Source organism: Lutra lutra, chromosome 6 (assembly GCF_902655055.1).
Source record: "Lutra lutra chromosome 6, mLutLut1.2, whole genome shotgun sequence".
Classification (NCBI taxonomy): Eukaryota; Metazoa; Chordata; class Mammalia; order Carnivora; family Mustelidae; genus Lutra; species Lutra lutra.
In genome coordinates, this window is record NC_062283.1 from 55693404 (window position 1) to 55700533 (window position 7130).

At 37.1% G+C, this 7130-nt stretch overlaps 1 pseudogene; it reads right to left on the reverse strand.

Moving 5' to 3' along the window:
• Positions 1–5456: 5456 nt before the first annotated feature.
• Positions 5457–5818, reverse strand: LOC125101847 (28S ribosomal protein S17, mitochondrial-like; annotated as a pseudogene).
• Positions 5819–7130: the final 1312 nt, after the last annotated feature.

A 7130-nucleotide genomic window follows, 5' to 3' on the forward strand; every position in this document is an offset into this window, starting at 1 on the left:
TTGACTATGGGCTTTAGAATACTTATTTTCTTCTTCCTTTGCCACAGATGTCGATAGGAACTAAAAGTTCTTCTATGATATTACTAATGTCAAATTAAAAATATTAACAGGGGTGCCTGGGTGGCACAGTCAGTTAAGGGCCAGACTCTTGGTTTCAGCTCAAATCATGACCTGGAGGTCCGGGTATCGAGCCCTATGTCAGGTTCCATGCTCAGTGCAGAGTTTGTTTGAGATTCTCTCTCTCCCTCCTTCTGTCCCTCCTGCTCATGCTCTGTCTCTCAAATAAATAAATAATAAATCTTAAAAAAATTAACAACACCAGCTAACCATTTACTACTGCATACTTACATATCCTAATTACTATGAACATTACACAATTACTTTGCACAATACATACATTGTTATTTAATCCTAACATAAGCAGTGAGATATGATGGATTATCATTTTCCAGATAAAGAACCCTAGAACTCTGAGAGAAGTTAGGCAATTTGCTTAAAGTAGCATAAATAATAATTAGTGGAAATTGGAAGTAATATTCACATCCAAGTTTTTTTGCCTTCCATGCCTATAATTTACCTCTATTTATGACCCAGTTCTCCTTATTTTTACCAGTTCACCATTCTTAATAATCTAATGTCACCACCAGAAGTAACTGAGAGCTTCGCACCAAAGTCTCGGTGAGTCTGTTTATAGTCTGCCCACTCCATTCCTTCAGGTCCCATTCCCTTGTTCAGATAATCCTTGTTTCTGCTTTGTTTTGTAGCTCTCTCCCATCTTTCTACTTTGCATCTTGATACTTCATATGGACTCTGATTGCATGTATTATGGTTCTCCTCCAAGGCTCTTTATTTTGCATGGTGCTTGACTCTACACTGGCTTCAGCCCAGTGGCAGTTCTGACACTCAGCCCTCACCCTGAGTCCTTGTATCTTCCCCCTGGATCCTTTTATTTCATCTTTGCCTTATTTCCTTCTCTTTGGCTTCTTCTCAATCCAAGTCCAAGGAGAAACTCAGTTCTACAGGGAATGCTTTTTAGGCAAAGCTTCAAGTGGAAATGTTATCTGAGTAAGGGCCTAAAAAGTAGGCCAGAAGAAATGCATAATAATTCATATTCTTGGGTTGAAAATTGATGCCAATATTATGCATAAATTATATCAATAGAAGCCAACAAATTAATGGGCGCAGATTTGAGGTTCTTAATATTTATCTACTCTTTGGGAAAAGTGCTGCATTGCTAGTTATCTTTATTGGCTGAAAGTTGCAGTTCCTATATTAGGAGGAATTTTCCTGGCACAAAGATGGGTTCAAAGTAGAGAATCACAAAGTTTTCTTTAAAGGATGAGTGAATGCACATGTACTCCCTGAGCCCATTTGTTGGGCTTCCCTGTCTTATAGATGGTGTAGTATGGGTTACAGCATTAGAATTTGGAGAGAGATTTAAAAGAGGTAAAAAACACCAATAAATGTATCATTTCTATTCACTAAACTCTGTATGCAATAAACATTCTTTACTTTCCACTACTGAAATAAAGAAAAAGTTGTGCTATAGAAAAGACACCTTATATAACTTAGATGTAACCAATATTTACAAAGTTGTCTGTGTTTCTGTATATTCTTTTATTAATTGCAGTGTCCTCAGTTTGTCTCTTTCAGAGTAAAAGCATCAAGTCAGTGATCATATTTAATTTCTTAATTTAACCAATGGGGTGTTTTGTGTAGAGAAGAGCTTGATGCATTATTTTGCATACTGGCGATTCCCCTTTGCAAAGAGATTTTTTTTTTTTTTTTTGGTGTGAGTGATGAAATTTGGAAGATTGGCTATGAAAAGATAACTGTGAAGATACTAAGTGACATACATACATAGCCTCATTAATTAATTTCAATGACTTCCCATTCTTTCTGTTGAGAACAGTGTCCCCTCAGAGCCTCCCCCCTCCCTCATAACTGTGTCTTTATTACAATCTAGTAACTGCAGGGAAACTGCCTTCTCTAAAATGCCTTTCCCTGTGGCTTAAAGTAAAGATTTTTTTAAAATAAATAAATACAGTTTATGTTGGGCATCCACCACTTGAAGGGCTAATGATTATTGACTAGCCTCCAGCAGGCATCAGGGAGTCTTGCCTCAGGCCTTTCCAACTAGCCCCCAAACATGCCGAATGTTAACACATGTTTCTGGATTCTGGCTGGGATTGGACACAAACAAGGCAGTCAGAATGGACCATTTAGTGTACAAGTCAAGATGACAGATCTCTGCTTAATACAAGGAAGAGAAAAATTCGTATCTTATTGAAAACGGCAGAAGAGCCCCGGGTGCTTTCACTTTGTGATTCTGCAGCAAAAAAGTGGGTTGTGTCAATATAAGTCTATGTCACCAGCTCACAGCTGCCACACTGAATTGACCCTGTTCACAGTAGACATAAAGGCCTTCCATTTCCAAATTCTCTCTAATGCTCATCTGTGAATGGGAGCAGAATGTGGAAAAAAGCCAACAAGTCTTCTTAACTATAGTAGAAGAGAGACAGGATTGCCTTAAAGCAGCACAGCAATTGTGGTGTGGTTTCCACCATTGGGCAGCCAAACCAGGAGTATGCGATCATTTGAAGTCCTTGAAGGAGAATGCTCTGACAATACAACCTTATGCTAATCATGAGCCAGAAATTCTTCATCCTCCTCGAGATTCTTCTAGACCGCATAGGGCTAGATTAAATAGCACAGCCATGTATTTCAGTAATGGATGCTTGGCGGCCTTTCTCAAAGTAGATGTTACAGAATGTGAAATGTTAATAGGAATTCCTTGCAAAAGAGTTTCCAGGATCAAAGTAATTTTGGGGGGGGAAGCTTGGATAAAACAGTTAAACTGATTTCTTCATTTTAGGACATTTTAGCGACATTTTGGACTAAAACTACGAATAACTAAGAAAGATATTTAAATTCCATAGTTTTTTTGAATGCAGAACCTTCTACTACTTCTTCTTCTTCTTTAAAGAATGGGTGTAAAGTACTCTATGGAATACTCTTAAGGAATGCTGGACTGTGAGAAGGAGCAGCATTGAATTTCCATCATCTAATATTTTAGTGTTTCCAAATTAAAACACACTTCTCATCCCAATATTTTAAGCTAATGTGTTCATTTCAGGGAAAATGAATTATATACCAACTACATTATAGGATTATATGAAAATTGTGGCACAGGTTCAGAGAAAATAACCTGGTGTATATTTTGCCATGTGGAGCTAATGATCTGATGAAACATTGAGTATGCTTAGAATAAAACAAATATTCTCCAGATTACATACAGGTTTTACTACTTCTTATAATTTTAGAATAATAGAACCATAAAAGAATTGAAAGGGAAAAGTTTTATCCCTATTAATTATGGAGGACTCTTGCTCTGTCACTCTTCTTGCAGACAGGGCTATATATAAAATAATTTTTTTAAAAGATTTTATTTATTTATTTGACAGGTAGAGATCACAAGTAGGCAGAGAGGTAGGCAGAGAGAGAGAGAGAGAGGAGGAAGCAGGCTCCCTGCTGAGCAGAGAGCCCTATGTGGGGCTTGATCCCAGGACGACAGGGCTATATATAAACCATCCTAAATATCTGCTACTTCTAGAACTTATTGGACTTGTTCTTTTCCCTAGGTAATCTAAAATTCAGCTTCTCTTACATGTACACTTTTAATCATACAATGATACAACATCATCATATTTTGTTTGGTACAGAACAAGGAAGAACAACAATTGTCCAAAATTGATTATGAATCATGTTAATGGTTTAGTTTGTCATGCTATCTTCCCTAGCTGTACATAAACCTATATAAAGAAGTGTTCATCTCAATTTTTTTTTTAAAGATTTTTATTTATTTATTTGACAGAGAGAAATCACAAGTAAGCAGAGAAGCAGGCAGAGAGAGAGGAGGAAGCAGGCTCCCTGCTGAGCAGAAAGCCCGATGTGGGGCTCGAACCCAGGACCTGGGATCATGACCTGAGCCGAAGGCAGCGGCTTAACCCACTGAGCCACCCAGGCGCCCCTGTTCATCTCAATTTTAATTGAATCATATACACACAGTTCCTGCTTGTAAACCCCATGTATTCACAGAGCCTGGTCAACATAGTATCCAATCCTGACTTCATATGAAGTGTGATTTAAATACATATGCTTTATTACTTAAATTGGTTCAGATATTGGCAGATAACGTCAAAAAAATAGACCAAGGAGTAAGTTTTTTAAAGATTTTATTTATTTATTTATTTGAGAGAAGAGAGAGAGTGCAAGCAGAGGGAGGGGCAGAAGGAGAGGGAAGAGAGAGAATCTCAAGCAGACTCCCTGCTGAGCGTGGAGCCCAACATGGGGCTTGATCCTGTGACCCTGAGATCATGACCTGAGGCGAAATCAAGAGTGGGAAGTTTAACCTGGGTACCCCACAAGGGAATAAGTTTTAAGTAATATCATTGACATAACAAATCAGAGTATAAAATAGGCAAGAACAGAAACAGACTATTTCTAAATGCTTCTAATGGAATTAATATAACTTAAGACTTAAGAAATACTGTGCCTGGCAAATTAGTTAAAAAAGATTTTGGAATTGGCAGAAAAATCAGTCTCTTCATTATTTTTCATTCTTGGGGTTAAAAATTGCTTTTATAAGCTTGACTACTAATATTATACACCAAACTTACCTCACTATTGTTGGCTATTTTCAAGAAAGGAGAAGCCATCATCAAAAAACCATTATTTGCCATTATTATAGATGCTTGTTAGAGTCACAAATCAAAAAAAAGGTAAGCCAAACATATCTCTGTTCATTTAGTCATTTAAGAGTTATTAATAGACCTACTATATGCCAGGCCTTGCATTATGTGTTATAGTTACCCATAGAAAAAGGAAAGCAAAAAACCAAAACAACTTGAGTTTAGATTTTTTTTTTCAATTTTCAAGTTGTATTTTCTATATGTCAACATTCTTGGTACAGACTTTAATCTGATAAAGTCTGGCCCCAATCAGACTGTTGATTATTTCCATTTATAACTGGTTAAATCAGAGAAAAAAAATTAATTTTGAAATATGCCACTGGAAATAAATATTCACTTAATGCAGTCTTATCTGTTTTATATCAAAAGATTTTCCCCACAAATAAAGATTTTAAGGTAAATTACAGATTCCTTTGAATTAAAAAAAAAATACACATTCTAAAACAGTGAGCTTACAAAACAATGCAGGGGATTGCTAGACATACTTACTGTAAGAAGAAAGTATGTCCAATGAAAAGGAAATTTAAAACATGACCTTAAACTTTTATGAAGAATTTTAACAAGGCATTTGCTTCATTTACTTTTAGCTACTCCATAAATACCAGAAGATTAACTGGACAGTTTGTAATGAAGTTTAGAAAAATTTCTTTTTTCATAAAGCAAACTTGTAAATCGTTCCCTTTGGCTCCTTCTTCCAATCCTCCTTCACTGCGCTGAAGAGATACTGAGTTCTTCCAGATTTTTGGTTAGGTAGGTAGTTTCAAAGCCAACAGGTAGGTAGGGTTGTCCGGTTACTGGATCTATGACTTGTCCAACTTTGAAAATGATCTCAGCCAGTACATGTTTCATGAGCTTTGTTCGTGGAACATGTAGAGCTTTGAGAAGCACAATATCCCCAACTGTGCACTGCTGAAGATCACCGATTATTAAAGTACTTTAATAAATAGGGATCGAAAACAAGCCGGGTCACTCTCACTTTAGCTGTTTTTTTGCATTGCTGTTCCAATCACCTTCCCCACCATCCATCTGGCATGGATGGATGAATGAACTATTGACATTATGTGGCTTTGGTCACAGGAGTGCTTTGAGGATTTAACCTAGAAGGTGCTCAGTAGCGGTAAATGTGAGTCTTTATTTGTGTCCCTTATTTCTTTCTTTCCACTGGATGTGCCTATGTGCCTGTCCCTGAAAAGGCTTACAGCTCCACTATTCGTGCCCCCAAGAGCTAGGCTGAATGGCTAGGGTGTTCTCCCCACTGGAGGAGACCTTCACTTGGGACTGCTTTCTTGATCAATTCTGGCAGACCTAAGGTAGGTTGGAGTGATCGATCCTCCCATCCCATGCTACCCCAGGGTCAGGCCACTCACCTCTCCTCTAGGCTTTCACTGGGCAGCATCTCTTTCCTCTGAATTCACCCCCTGCAAGAGCAGGGCGTGACTGGCTCTCACCTCCCAACTCTACTTTCCCCTTGTGTGTCCTATGGAGGGCTGGCCAGAGAGTCTGCTGGATGATTTCAGATTATTCATAAATATTAGAATTGTGGTAACATTGTTAGATTAAATGTAGAACTTTCCAACCTGGCTACCGTGAAAGGGTTAAAAGTAATCAGATGTACCAACTAACTTCACTTAAAAAAACAAACAATGCTTACATATTAAAAAATAAAATTAATCAAATGGATATTCTCAGTGGCAGTATAAAAATCATCATTATCTGAGATCCTCTTGAATAAATTCAAATTCAAATAATTCAATAATTCAAATAAATTCAAATTTTATATAAATATGAATGTTACATGTGCTTGGTTAGGAATCATGGTATAAATAATAACAACACTCAAGGAGCAGAAGAACTGAAATGTGTATACCAACAACTTTATAATATATTATTTAACTGTGACGTGCAAATGATGCAAACAAGTGTTATGAGGGTTGAGAGAGAGAAATTGATTCCAGTTTATAGAAAGAGGAGCAGATCCATCCGTCTAAGAATGCTCTTGAATGATAGAGAAAATTTCATTAGACAAGAGATAAGGAGCAAGTATCTAGATGGAGGTGACAATGTATATATAGGTGGAACATGTCCTTTGATACATAATGGAATGCTGATAGAGAAAATCTGTTTTGTATTAGAAGGTAAAGGTAGATTGAAATCCAGAGTCTGAACTTATCCTTTCCTTCATCCCTCTTTCTCTTCCGTTTCTCTCTCCCTATCTCTCTCTTTCCATAGGTTTTGGGGCAGGGGCTGTAGGGAGGGTCATAATCCAATTGTCTTAAGGAAGAATATTCTGTCAATATTTTGTCAACAAGTTATGGAGACTAAAAGTAGGAGAAAATTTAGGGTATTATTTATAGGTGTAACGTGAGAGAAAATGATGAA